The following is a 14050-nucleotide window of genomic DNA, read 5'->3' on the forward strand; positions in this document are numbered from 1 at the left end:
AAAATGTACTGTAAAGCATCAACACCAATATGTCACCTGCATCAGCGGTGTAGTGTACGAAATACCGTTTTCGTGTGTAAAGGTATATGTGGGACAATCCCAACGTTGTCTAAGTGTCAGGCTAAGGGAACATGCCTTAGCGTTGAGGTCATCTCCCGCGGGACATCTTGCGGTGCATGTAAGGAACTGTCTGTGTACCCACCCTTCGAGCACACGAAAGTCCTCAAACGGTTTTCTGGTCAGAGGAGTAGAGAACTTTTCGAAGCACACGTCATAATATTCAAGGGCGACGCCTGCGTCAGTGTTCCTTCAGTAGGCTTATCGGAAAAAAAGAACAGTTTTACCTCAGCTTTCAGATTATGTTGACACTGAATTCTTTTTCTTATTCTTTTCTTTTCTTGTCTTTTCCCTTCTTTTTTTTCCTTTTCTTTTCTATTTCTTGTTTATAATAACCTTAATTTTTTATTTTCTTATTTTTTTACTTTTTGATTTTTGCTTTATTCAATCAATCAATCAATCAATCGAGTTTATTGTCATGAGTTGCATCGTACAATTTATTGAGAACCATCTGCGCCCATAGCCTTTTGGCTAGTTTGGGCCCATTTTAATAATAACATATTAGGAAGGCAGCACTCTTAAGAAATATTACTGGAAATACAATAAAATAAAAATAAAAGAAAAAGAAAGACAATAGAAAATAAACGTAGAAAGTGACTTGTTCAACTATATCCGGTAATTTATATATTATATAATAAAAACACGAGGAGCACGAGTGTATTCAAAGTGAAATGAAGTTTTATGAATTCAATAATAGAATATGCGATTGAGTTTCAGGATGGTGGGAGACATGTTCTATTTAAAAAAAATATAGTATTTCAAAGCGCTGTTAAAGTTGCCTGACTGGGGGACTGAAGATGGTAAAGTGTTCCAGATTTTAGTTCCGCATGATTGCATCAGTCGCTCGCCGTATACGTTATGAGACCGTGGTATGTTAAAGTGACCAGATGTGTTCGCCCTTGTTAATCGGGTACCCTTAATTAAGATGTTCGCTGGCAGTGGATTGTTTGATTTTAAAATATTATTTATTAAGCAAGCAATCTTATATTGTTTAATTTCCAGAAATGTGAAAATGTGAAGTTGATGAAATATGATATGAGACGGTTGGGAATAGTGGGAGTATGTCAAGATTCTGAGGGCTCTCTTCTGTAATTTAATCAATGGCAAAAGGTAAGTGTCATAAGTTACGCCCCAGACCTCAATACAATATGTTAAATGACTATGAATTATAGCAAAATATATAAGTTTCATCGTGGGAGTGTCAAAGCATTGTCTCGCCTTCAGTAAGACATAACAAGCGTACGTTAACTTTTTACATGTATTTATAATGTGCTGTTACCAATGAAGATGATAATCTAATGTTACTCCCAGATATTGAAATGAACTAACTTGCTCCCAGATATTGAAATGAACTAACTTGTATTTTGTATATAATTACAAAAGCATCCTTCTGTTTTCTATCCAATATTTTTTATCTTCCTTCTTCTTTTTCCATCTCCTTTTTTTGTGTTTTAATTGCCTTACTACTTTTCGTCTTCTTTTCTCTTTTAAGCAATAATTTGTTTTAAATTTGACACATTTTATTTCCTGCCCTATTGTCGCCTATCACACAACTTTTCCCACAGCTTGATGTAATGAATCTAAGCTCGCACACCACACGTCCTCGTTAAGAAGGTACTAGAAACTTTATTTCTAATACGCTAGAATGTCAAGTGCCTGAGTGCTAGGGCGACGGTCACGCCAGCAAGCAGCCCTGTTGAGATTTCTTACGGCAAGCAATAACACTTCATCTTACCAAGGGTTTAATACCACTCCAAAGAAGCTGTGTCTCGAAAGCACCGAAGTCATAAAAATGCCTTGAGATAAGAAAAATATATAGAAATAACTTCGAAAATATGGGGGAGCAGTAAGGATGCTATTTATGCTCGAGCAAGCCAAGATTTCTTCAACAACGCTTTTTTTTTGCTATTCTGCTGCCGGTCGACAACCAGGTATCATATGTCATATCCGACTCCACGCCGATCTTTAAAATGAAATCTCTCATGGCATTTCCCTGTTTGTGTATGCCATCAAATTTTGAGGCGTCATATGAAAGAGGGCGCCCTTGTTTACTAAGTCACAATGATATTAGCAAGCGAAAATAAGTAACACAGGCCTTATTTCTTTTGCCTCATACGAACCTTCAGTTGTTGTCTATTTTTTTATTAATACATGCGCAGCTACGGTCGTGTAGCAGAAATGCATTTATGTTCCGCATTGTGTTGTCTATCAATACTACACAGAATGCTAAGGCGTCTGTGGCTATCGTGTTATCAGAAGACGTTGCTTCAAAAGCCGGACGACGTCATCTGACTTTTATTTAAGCAGGGACAGCTGACTCAGTGTTCGAATTCACCGAACCATGTAAATAGGTGCACCGACAAATCAGAAATCGAATATTTATGTAATTTGACTCATGGAGCTTTCTATTGAGATAAAATAAAGGTACAAATTGCCTGCAGGCCAAATGCTATTTTATTTTTTTCCAGTTGCTGAATGTTGAGTGCATGAAACATATGCTTTGTTTGCGTAAAGCTGGATCTGCAAGCGCAACTGATTTTGGCTTTCATTAGCAAGGAAACAGATTTATTCTTATCATATCAAGTAATCGGCTCCATGGTACGGTTTGTACCATGGACGCTACGATTTAAAGATATGTTAAACCTTGCAAATTCAGCTCAAAGCTTAGTTTTGTTATAAGCACTGTAGATGTATTCAGCTTAATAAAAATTCATACAAATATTGCGTTCGCGACCCTTGTTATGGCCCTTCATTGATGAATTTTGGTGACTTTCGATATATTGCTATGTTTTAAACAAAATAAATAGTGAATTCGTTGTTTATTCCGTTTCGTTTTTCTTCCTTTTTGAGGCGATCTTAGTAAAGCACAGAACATATTTAAAGATACGGAAGATGTTACATTCGAGGTGAGTTATGTATTCGTCATATACGCCGATGTTGATTTTCACGCTGTGCTGGACTTATTGGGCTTCTATATCCATATCAGATGAATGTTTGCTGCTCTTAGCTTTGTGCTGGCGGAGTTCTGGAAGAAAGAAGGGAATCCTAAAATCAAGTTGAATCTGTTTATGCGATTTAATACGCTAAAATACCTACTTTTTTATTTAAATAAAATTTGGAGACCGTGTTACGTACGTGCCTATAATTTAATTTAAATATTGGGCTCGTTTTTACGTCCCTTTTTGTGCACTGCTTTTTTGTTACGGGTTGTGTAGGTTTATTATAGTTTTATTTCCGTTCAGCTGGCCATTTTTGTAATAAAAATAATAAGAAGAAAAAGCAATTTTTATTGCAGAATAAAAAGAAAATAGAAGTGGCCGAGGTAAGCAACAGTCCACGCGTGGGTGTGGACATGCAGACAACTTAAATGCACATGTCTATTAGTAAATAATAAAAAAATCGCTAACCTGCGCTAAAGGCTGGTGCGCACTGATACTATTGTCACGAATGACCAGGAGACTAAACAAAGAATAAATTAGGAAACAGACGTTTAATCGCGTGAGCTTTTACTTAAAACAAAATGTTAACATATGATAGCAACTCAGTGTCGCGGACGTCGAGGTCGGCGTAACAGCAGATCGAACGCTGCGGCGAGGTTGATTTTAGCTCGCCACGCGAAACCCCTTATGTGCACGCGTTGGCTTTTGAAATAATCGACATAGAAGGTTCGGCATGTAGAACATTTGGACCTCGAGAAAACAACCTTCTCGAGTTCACCAGAACGAGACTTTTAGAGAAATAACAAAAAGACGCGTCGGTTCCCATGCATCAAACCTCGAGTTCTTTGCGTAGGAGCCAAGGACGCTAACCATTCGGCCACGGCGCGCTTGCTTGTAGATACGCGCAACACTATGATCACAATTAAAACTTCTTGTATAAGGATGAGCTATTGCACAAAAGTGTTGATGTCTGGGCCAGTCCGTACGTAATCGTAATAATGAAAAAAGCGTACAAAACACAGACCCAAAAACTAAATGCAAAACAGACTTGCGATCATGAGATGAATTCTTCTAAGCACAATGTGCTCAATAGCGTTCGTACTTCTAGTGACCACTATATACAACTTTGGATGTGCGCTCTCTTGCCTGCTAAGATTATACGTTACAAATGGAAGATTAGAAGTCTAAGGTTATGATGCAAAAATTTTTAAGCGATTTTATTGATTCTCCAGATATTCGACTTATTCTAGGATACGCTATAAAACATAAAGCAGTTACATAGTGAATTGACACTACGGAAATATAGGAGACCAACTGTGCCTTTGAGTCCGAAAGATCAAATCACTAAAAATACTTTATCCTTGCATTTCTTTCCCAGTACGTGAACGGGGAATGAGCTACGTCGCGACAATAATTAAGTTGTACCTCTATTAGAGTTTTTATTAAAAGAACAAGCGTAAAAACACTGCGAAAATCAGTAATATGATTTTTTTTTCACGTTGGAAAGTGTGTTGTTGTGTTAAATATCAGAGGTGCATTTGTATGATCTTGCAACTAAGTTTATTTAAATTCATCGTATAAGTTTATTACACTATATGTAAAAATCTCAATAATTGTGATTAATTAAGTTAAAAAGCCGTATTGAATAATTGAAAAAAAATATCTGCCTTTAGCCAAAACATTTCATTGTTATAACATGTTTTTTTTGTTATTACCTAATTACCAATACCTGGATATCCTTTTGCCACAGGATGTCGCGACGTCAGATTATAATGATGTGAGTCATATTTTTATATAGTCCTCTAAAAAATATATGTGAAAGCCATGTTCCTGACAACTATTCTCAAGAACATGACTTTTACACATCCGGAAATATGTGAACGCTATAGCAAATGGTCTTCCTCAGATATAAAATTTTGAAGCTGAAGTAGTGGAAATTGCTATGTTATATAGCACAGCCTTCAATTTCACTCCAAAGAATGCAAATTGTATTTTTATTAAAGGCTTAGAAAATGCACACAATATATTAGAGCTGCATTAACAAATTTCTGTGCAAAAAAAAACAAAAACTACAAAGCACGTGAAGTAAACACGTTTTAAAGAAACATATTCAAATTGTTTTACCAACAAGCCACTTTGTACACAAAGGTGCAGAATATATCAATATGAGCACGTTCAAATGATTTCTTAATATATATCATAAATACGCTTATCCTTTACATTATATTATGTTATTGTTTCAGAAACGCAGTAGATTTCTTTAAATGGCGGAAAATGGCACGTGAATATTTAAAGAAACTCAATCGTTGTGTTTAATTTTAACCCTCCTTAGAAGTTTACTGCGTCTTGAATTCACTTGAAATTAAAACACAGATTGAGTAGAATAAAGCCTCATTATAACTAAACTCTTTTCAATAGTTTTGAATTTGTTCTTACAACTGTTTTCAGCTAAATCAGCGTCCCTGATTTACAAGGTACAATTTTTCGTTTCGATATTGTGTGTAGCTTTAAAAATATATCTTCAAAGTTTTGTCTCGCGCGTCTAAGGTAAAATCGAACATAGCTGCTAAACGGACGACAACAGCGATAATCAGCCGTACGGTCGCGACGTGATGTCAACGTACTGCGGTACGTGGTGCAACCAATAAACCGCAGCTCCACCGCGACGTGACGTCACGAGGGTGCTCTTCCTGTGCTCCTTACTAAAAGGTAACCCGCAAGTCGCCCGCTTAAGGGCAGCTGGTTGCATAATTAAACTAGGTTTCAGTTGAATGCGCTGCTTTACTTTGATATAACATCTCAGCTGTGATAATATTTCTTGCCAATAAAGCCATACCAGATGTATATTTTGGTGTCGTTTTCCACCGGAGGTGTCCTTTAAGAAAAAAAGATTAAACCGTTACTCACATTGAGCATACTTTTTTTTCTTATAGGGCTTTGCAGCACGTTGCCAGCTCGAAAGACAGACCTAAAACCGACAAATGCTTTACTACGGTGCACATCTACCGTAGGTAGTAGAAGGTCGTGCTGGCGGTGTCTTAGATTTATATTTAATTTTTCCTTGCGCTGGTCTCCTGACATCCGCTTTCCTTTTTCCCCGGTCCCTTTATTCACGCAGAACTGGCGATGGGCGCCACTGCTGCCGGCAGTGGCTAACTGTATGCACAACACATGAACGCGAAACTCAAAGCCTTTACAAGAGGAAGGTCTGTCACCGCAAAAGCAAGTCGAGGAAAGTAGTATATGGAGAGTCGGTTTCTTGGTGTTCAATATTGTTTGACGGCATATCCACAAACAAGCTAACCATTTAAATGTAGCCATAGTACAGTACAATGAAATACAGACAAAGCTGATAACCAGAAGTGGTGTGTTGTTCTGTGTTCCTATCTGACTATATGCATTGATGGGCCGGGTCATATTTTGTATATTTCTGCAAATTGTGTACTACATTAAACCCATGTTTTTGGGGAAGCACTCCGTTATGTATACGCCTTTCCGAAAAACGCTCCTAGGCCGCCGCCATGTTGCTGATGCTGATGAGGCTGGTGCGACTCTCGCGCCCTCTATCAGCTAGAAGTTTGCTGCCACTCTCTGGGACTGTGAAGACCCACTCAGCGCGGTTCTCTACCTTCATTTTTGCGGTTTTGCATTCGACGTTTTCTCGCCCCTCTTGAATGTGCCCGCTCATTTTTTTGTGCGTGCTGCGTACCCTTTCTGTGCTGTCTTCCGTTCTGAGAAATAGAGCTGGTAAGTGCCTGGCCATCCAAGCTTTTCTTGTCGACATTCACGGGAAACGAAGGAGGTGGAGGACGTCGAACGGCCCTCAACGCGATTTTGCAAAGATAGTTCTCCCCCCTCCCAGAGATAATCTGCGTAGAATCCTCAGTCACCTCCAAAAATAGTTGTCCGGTTTGGGGTGTTAAACGGGTCAGTCGCGTTCGTTCCTTTGCCTTGCTGCTGTTGTGAAAGGAGGAAGCTCTCCCCAAAACGTGCCCCAAAACAAAGTCATCTCGGATTTTGTCCGATCGCCAAGATGCGACTGTCGTTGACTGTGATTGTGTTAGTTGGGACATTTCTCAAATAAAGTATTTTGAGATAACGCTGCATCGTTTGGTACGTACGATATATTGTTCGAATGTCAACAATTGCTAAATTGTATGACCGTGTCCTGTCCATCGGTAATCACATTATTTGTGAGCGTGAGAAATGCATGCCTTTCGGCTATCTTCTGTTGTAAATTATTTTCGAGAGCTAAGCGCTTTGTCGCGCGGCGCCGTCAAAATTTATCATAAAAAAACAACCAGAATTATACATTTCAGTCGCATTCGTTCTGTCGCGCGCGTACCATACAAAAATAGAATATATATTTTTATTGCTTTTTCTTTCTTTTTCAAATATGGTAGAATACTTTTTCAATGACATCGGGAAAATACATGCGAAATGAAACGCACAATACAGCGGGAAAAGTCAAGAATTCAGCCGCCATTAGTGCTTCAAACTGTGCCTATACAGGATCGCCTACCGAAATCACAGTTCACTCGATTAGGGTTAGCAGAGACGCCGGTGAGGGTCTAGCCTCAATCCCAGTGACTGGGCTCAAAATTGGTTGCTGCACCTGGGGTCGAGTGTTTCTTGGAAAGGTGTATACAATGCGTTTCCTATAAAAAAAAAGAACGCGAGCACAATCCTTGCTGTTAAAAGGTAGGTTTCGCACTGTGAAAGACTTGATGTTATAACGGTTCACGTCAAAGGCAAATTTAGAAAAAATATGGCTTTGCTAAATTTAAGTTAATGATTATATTTACCGTTTTACCTTGTCATTTTTAAATGCAAATGTACAGTTTCAATTATAAGCTTCTTACACAAAAATTTACAATTCTTCAATGTACACGATGAAAAGCAGAAATACGCCACTAATATTATAGTAATTTGCATTATTAATATATAAAACAAGCGCAGAACTGTACGTCGCTCCGAAACAAAATCACTCAATTTCTGCGCGTTCTGGAGTGGGAATGGGACCGTGGGGAGGGGGGGGGGGGGGGTTCCTAAAGCAACGGAAGGAAACAAATAATACAATAAGCAGGGCACCGCATGACTTTCTACACCATACGATAGAGCTGCACCGCTCTGCAGCGTTCTTCCGTTTCAGAAAATGTTATTTTGGAGACGACTTCGCGGGGCAACGATCCTACAAACCTCTGTATTTTAAAAATTTGTTAAATTTTTTTTTCTGTTAGGTTCACATATCAATGTTTTGCCTTCACTAGTTAGTGAAAATTCTTAATAAGTTTTAAAATGAAATTATATATGTCGTTTTTCTGTATGAATAACATTAGTACAAAATACGAAAATGATATGGTTATATAATCGTAAAGGTTATTTTTTGGAGGTAATTTTAATATAGGTTGCGCTATTTTATGAAAAAAATTTGTTGCTAAGTAATTTGTGAAATCTTCTCCAAGACGTGTTCAGTTGACTTTTTTAAAATATTGTGTTTTGTATATAAATATCTTTTTGGTAATTATAAACTTTGTGCGCACGTGTTTTAAGCGCTTTATCAATAGCAAAAAAAAAGTATATAATTACTTCCATCATTTTGTGTGAACTCGACGGCCCTGCTAAGTGAGACAGTTAAACCTTGGCATAGTTAAACGTTGGTGTTACGAGAAATGTGGAATCTCGGGCGTGAAGCTAAGCCCGAAATTTTCTATTACACATCTCAAGAATAAAATGAGCTACGGCGTTCACATGTAGGTGAATGCCCTTCCAAGTATTTGGCATTCGCCGTGTATTTTTTTAAATAAATATAAAATCATAGTCGGACCATTATTGTTTGAACTTACTTGGGAACACCAGACAGTAATATTCACTATAAGCATTTTATTGGAGACAAAAATACGCGCTTAAAAATACAAACCACGTAAAAAAAACTTGTATTGGGATCACTGAGACAAAAAAAAACTACATTATTATACCATATTTGTGGTATGCTGGTTATTTTGGGATACTGGAAGGATATATTTATTTAACTGTTTGGGTTACATTCACTTGGTGTTACGAGAACTGTCTTTTCTGGTCTGCGACCGCGCCATGTTCGTGGCTTTAAGGCGTCCCTTTCTTCTCCATGGCCCACCGCTCGGCTCTCCCCTGCCGGTCGGTGTCTCCGGTTCCAGGATCGTTCTGAACGTCGAATCAAACGGCTTTTCTTGAATCGGGGCTGTAAAGTCGTCACTGGAAATCGGAGACGGTGAATCGTTTTGCTTTTTCGATGTTTCTGCGCGCCTGAGGCTCTCGTATTGATTCGTAGATATGTACACTTCCTCCTTTGGTACATGTCTCACCTGTTTAATAAATCGTTTCTATGTATGTCTATCATTCGTGTGTCTCATAAATTCGGTTTCCTAGAACTCGAGCGACGACGCGTTGGACAATTTCTTGCCGTTCTTGTAGTCTCTTGCCCAGACTTGGTTGTTCTGATGTAGCTGTTCTTTAGAGTTGCGGGAGGCATGCTGCTTCGCCTGTTTTCATCGCCCGACATCCGTTATTAAATGTCTAAGAAGGACAAATTTTGATAGAAATTCTTCTTTAGTCGTCATTTTGGCAGGTGTTGAGCCAGCTGTCATGTGCTCATTCGGTATGGCATCAACAAAGTTATGGCATGCCTCTTCCGTGGTCATCCCCGACTTCAGGCTTCCGTTGAAACACTTTTGGAATGTTCCGTGGAACTTTTTTACCGCACCGTTCGTTAGGGGATGGTTCGAGGGTGAGAATGCCTACTGCTCTCCGTTTCTTGTCATAAGGTCCCGGAATTCGCTTGATCGAAATTGGGAGCCAGTGTCTGCTACAATCCTTTCTGGCAGTTTATATCTCGCAAAGAGAGTTAGAAACACTCGTATGGGGACTGGCGAATTCGTCGAGGTCATGGGCGCTACCTCGTGACATTTCGAGTGTGCTTTAATGATCAGCAAGATCTTCCATCCTTGAAAGGGTCATTCGATGTCTGCGTGCAGGCGTTGCAATTTCTTTCTTTGTTATTCCCACGTGTGTATGGGAACTTTTGTGTGCCTTGTTGCTTACTTCCTGGCACGGACGACAATTTTGGGCCATCGTTTTCATGTCACGATTCAAAAGAGGCAACCACAGTCATGTCGTGCCAATGCCTTCACCTTTGGCATTATCGCATGACATCAATGCAAGCCGTTGAAAATGTGTTTTCGGTACTTCAAGGGTACGATGACGCATGTTCCCCACATTAAGCAGTCGAGCTCCACAGTTACTTCCGTTCTGCGACAGATCTAAGGCTTGAGGTCATCGGAATACACTTGTTCCGGCGATCATTCCGGGGTGAGTCTTAAAATTTCGACAACAGTCTCTCTGCTGATCTGCTTATGCGTCAGTGGGAGTACTTGAACTTTTTTCTAGAGGGAGAGATCTAATGGCGTGCGTTCTTGTACTTTCTTAATATGTAGTACCCTTGTCAGTCATCGGGAGACTTGACAGCAGGTCTGCGACACCGTTCTTATCGGTTCACACACATTTTATGTCGAAGGCATACCCTGACAAGATGATCCCATATCGCTGCATTCTTGTTGCAACCGCGCCTGGGATTCACTTACTGGGATTGAAAATCGATACCAGGTGCTTGTGGTTCGTCCATAGCGTGAACTGACGTCCACACAAATACTGGTGAAATTTCTTTACGCATTCAGCTAGACCCAGCGCTTCTCTGTGAATCTGAGAGTAGGTTTGCTGACCTTTGGATAGCGTTCTCCAAATGAAGGGGATCGGCCTCCACACCTTTTTTGAGTAGTGCGTCTTCAAGTACTGCGCCAATGCCATGACTCGATGTGTCATTTTGATGTACCGGTTAATTTGGGATAATGCAGGGATATATAATTATTTACCTGTGAAGGTTACAGTCGGTTGGTAATACGTGAAGCGTCATTTCTGGTCTGCGACCGCGCACAGTACGTGGCTCGCTTCCCCTGCCGGCGAATCCACACTCCACACAAGTAAATTAACGCACTTTTCGCAACTATGGGGGAGGAGGAGTGACCATGACGTCCCAAGTGGTTAGTTTTAAAACTACACGGATGGGGACAACAAGTACAGGGTGTCACAAAAGAAAATTTACACCATCTTTTTTACCGCAAAAATAAACTAGGCATCGCCGAACACTCATTCTTCACCCAAAGGTAGAGCTAGAGGTCACAACCAGATGCCAAAGTTTCAGCCCGATCCGATAACTTAATCAAAAGTTATAAATGATTTTCTGAAAATTTCAATGGGAAAATGGCGGCCGACGGAGTTTTCAAACACATGGGGTTCTATGGCATGAGAAACCGAAAACGGGCAAAAATGGGCTCCATTTTCCCATTGAACTTTTCAGAAAATCACTTATAACTTTTGATTAAGTTATCGGATCGGGCTGAAACTTTGGCATCTGGTTGTGACCTCTAGCTCTACCTTCGGGCGGAGAATGAGCGTTCGGCGATGCCTAGTTTATTTTTGCGGTAAAAAAGACCGTGTAAATTTTCTTTTGTGACACCCTGTACAATGACTCAGCGCTCGGCCGTTATAACCGAACGCGGCGTCAGCGTTCGGCTGGAGTTCATGTTTTCCGGTGAGGGGGAGGAGGGACTTTTTTGTTACCAATCCGGCCTGAATGAACAATGCAGCATGTGCGGTGCGCAGCTCAGCACAAAACCTTAAGTGGGTAAAGCTGGTATCCTCTGATGACTGCTTTTGGGATAGATACGGCATTTATCGTCACTTAGTTGATTGTTGGTATTTTTTTATATCACACTGTGCCCCGCGCTCTATTGTAGGAGATAACATGGACATGCCCATAAGGCCTGTGGACATGTGTACAGGCCTTGTGTTGAGTAAACACCGAGGTGTGGGGAAAAAAACGGGTCAGACCGCTCCCTATAGCTCGATCTCCTGTCCAATAGCAATTCTGCGTTCAACTCACAAGTTGTTTGTGCCGAAACAAAAAAAAAATATAGATATATATGGTGATATTTTTTATTCTTACACATGTGTTTAAAAAAAAAAAAACGCGAAAGCTACAGTAATGCGGTTTGTGCAGGTGGGCTATACATAGGGTTCGGATTTTTCGGTTTAAACCGATAAACACCGTTAAAAGTATCCCGATTTCATTTTCGGAAATTTGGCTTTAAACGAAAACGATCAGTTTTACCTTTCAGTCGTTCCGCCGAGTCGTGGCAAAAAAGTGGAGCGACGGTGTCTATCGACAAGTGTCCGAATGTATGGGATACACGAGTGCCATCACGACGTTTTGGTTTCATGTGCGCATCATCGATCGGAAAGTGAAATCCGAAATGCCCCATGACCTCGCCATGTACGAGCGTGTTTTCAAACTCGTTGTATGGACGACTGACTTGATGCAAGCTCTGCATGTTGTGTTGTACATCAAAACGTCGCACCGTGTTTCTATTGATGGTCACAATTGGTTGATAGACCGATTTTGGCTCAGGCAGCGCTTCATCTCCTCAGCCTGCCAGTGTCCAGTGTTAGCGTTAAGAGGGCATTCTCGAAACTCAATGTCATATTAACAGGAAAGAAAGACTGCGGAACAACGAGGAGAACCTAAGAAAGAAAGAAAGTCTGTGCAGTATAATAACATCACAGTAATCCTGGTATACAGAAGATGAAGTTCCATGACTTTGGGCATAGGCTTCATATCTGACTTGTTTGTACTTCTATGTGTTTTTTTTTTGTTTCTTTTCCAGTTGCATACATTTGCCAAATAAAGTGTCCATTGCTTTTTCAATGTATCTGTGCCGTTATAATACGAGTGATCACAAATATCAGAGTAACAAGGATAACCTGATCCAATGTCCATTGGTGTGTGTTTTATATTCACCGAAAAAAAGCCAATAAACTTTTTGTAAGCATACATATACCCCGAAAAAAAAAAAGAAAACCACCGAAACAAGTACGCTGAATTTTGAAAAAATAGAATCCGAAAACACGGAACCCTACGTATAACCCACCTGCACAAACCGCATTATCGCGTAGCTTTCGCGTTTTTTTTAACAAATCTGTAAGAATAAAAAAAACACCCTGTATATACATATATAGCTTTTTAATGAACCTTATTTCCCGGCTTTCATTCATCCACCTAAAACTAAACACAACTAACGAGCTCGACGTTTTACAGCCGACATTCCTAACTCTTCTCATGTCCCTAAATGACCGCGTGTTCTTAAATCAGAAACCAGTATTTCAAAAGTTAAAAACGAGACGTCGCGAATATGGAACGCACTTTCATGCAAAGCTGGCCTGAAGTGACTCAAATTAAAAAAAAAAAAGACATGCAAACTTACCATAATATTATTTCTTCCGCTGGAGGCTCAGCTGGCCCAGCAGCCGGTTCATTCATTTTCGCGTGCAACAAGGTGACTCAGAGAGAAAGTAAGAACGGAGTATTACCGTCTTTATTTCACTTCCACGGACAACAATGCACAGACGTAGCGTTGGCATAGACATTTGCAGGCTTGTCTTGCGCTGATGAGGCGTCGAAAACCGAAGCTCGCGAATCGTGGCTCCGGCCGCTACTACGGCTACGCAACATCGTTGTCACACCGCTTCTGCAAGAAGTGCTGTAATATTTCCAGTAAACACGCAAAAAGGACACTGATAGATTATCATCTTATTTACTGATATCTATGTCAATATGCATAAACGTTGCATTTAACTGTAAGGAAAAAAAAACTAAAATAGTTTTTGCCAGAAAAAACAAAATATCACTTTTAAGTCTGGCAACAATGCGTTTTGGCCGAATCTTTACCGAATCTTTAAATAGTCCGGCAAAAGTTCGGCTTTGCCGAATCCCGAGATTCGGCATCGAATTTTTCATTCGGCAAAAGTTCGGCCCATCACTAATTTTAACTCTGTGAGTGTCCCATAAACGTTTTAAATAGCTGCCGTGATTGTTTCTTTAGTACAGACAGGGTCACTTTGAA

At 40.0% G+C, this 14050-nt stretch overlaps 1 pseudogene; it reads right to left on the reverse strand.

The window, feature by feature from the left end:
- Window positions 1–852: 852 nt before the first annotated feature.
- LOC121833140 overlaps window positions 853–14050 on the reverse strand; it is a 42230-nt pseudogene continuing 29032 nt past the window's right edge.

The sequence above is a fragment of the Ixodes scapularis genome, unplaced genomic scaffold (assembly GCF_016920785.2).
Source record: "Ixodes scapularis isolate PalLabHiFi unplaced genomic scaffold, ASM1692078v2 PGA_scaffold7__128_contigs__length_106722199, whole genome shotgun sequence".
In the NCBI taxonomy this organism is placed as follows: domain Eukaryota; kingdom Metazoa; phylum Arthropoda; class Arachnida; order Ixodida; family Ixodidae; genus Ixodes; species Ixodes scapularis.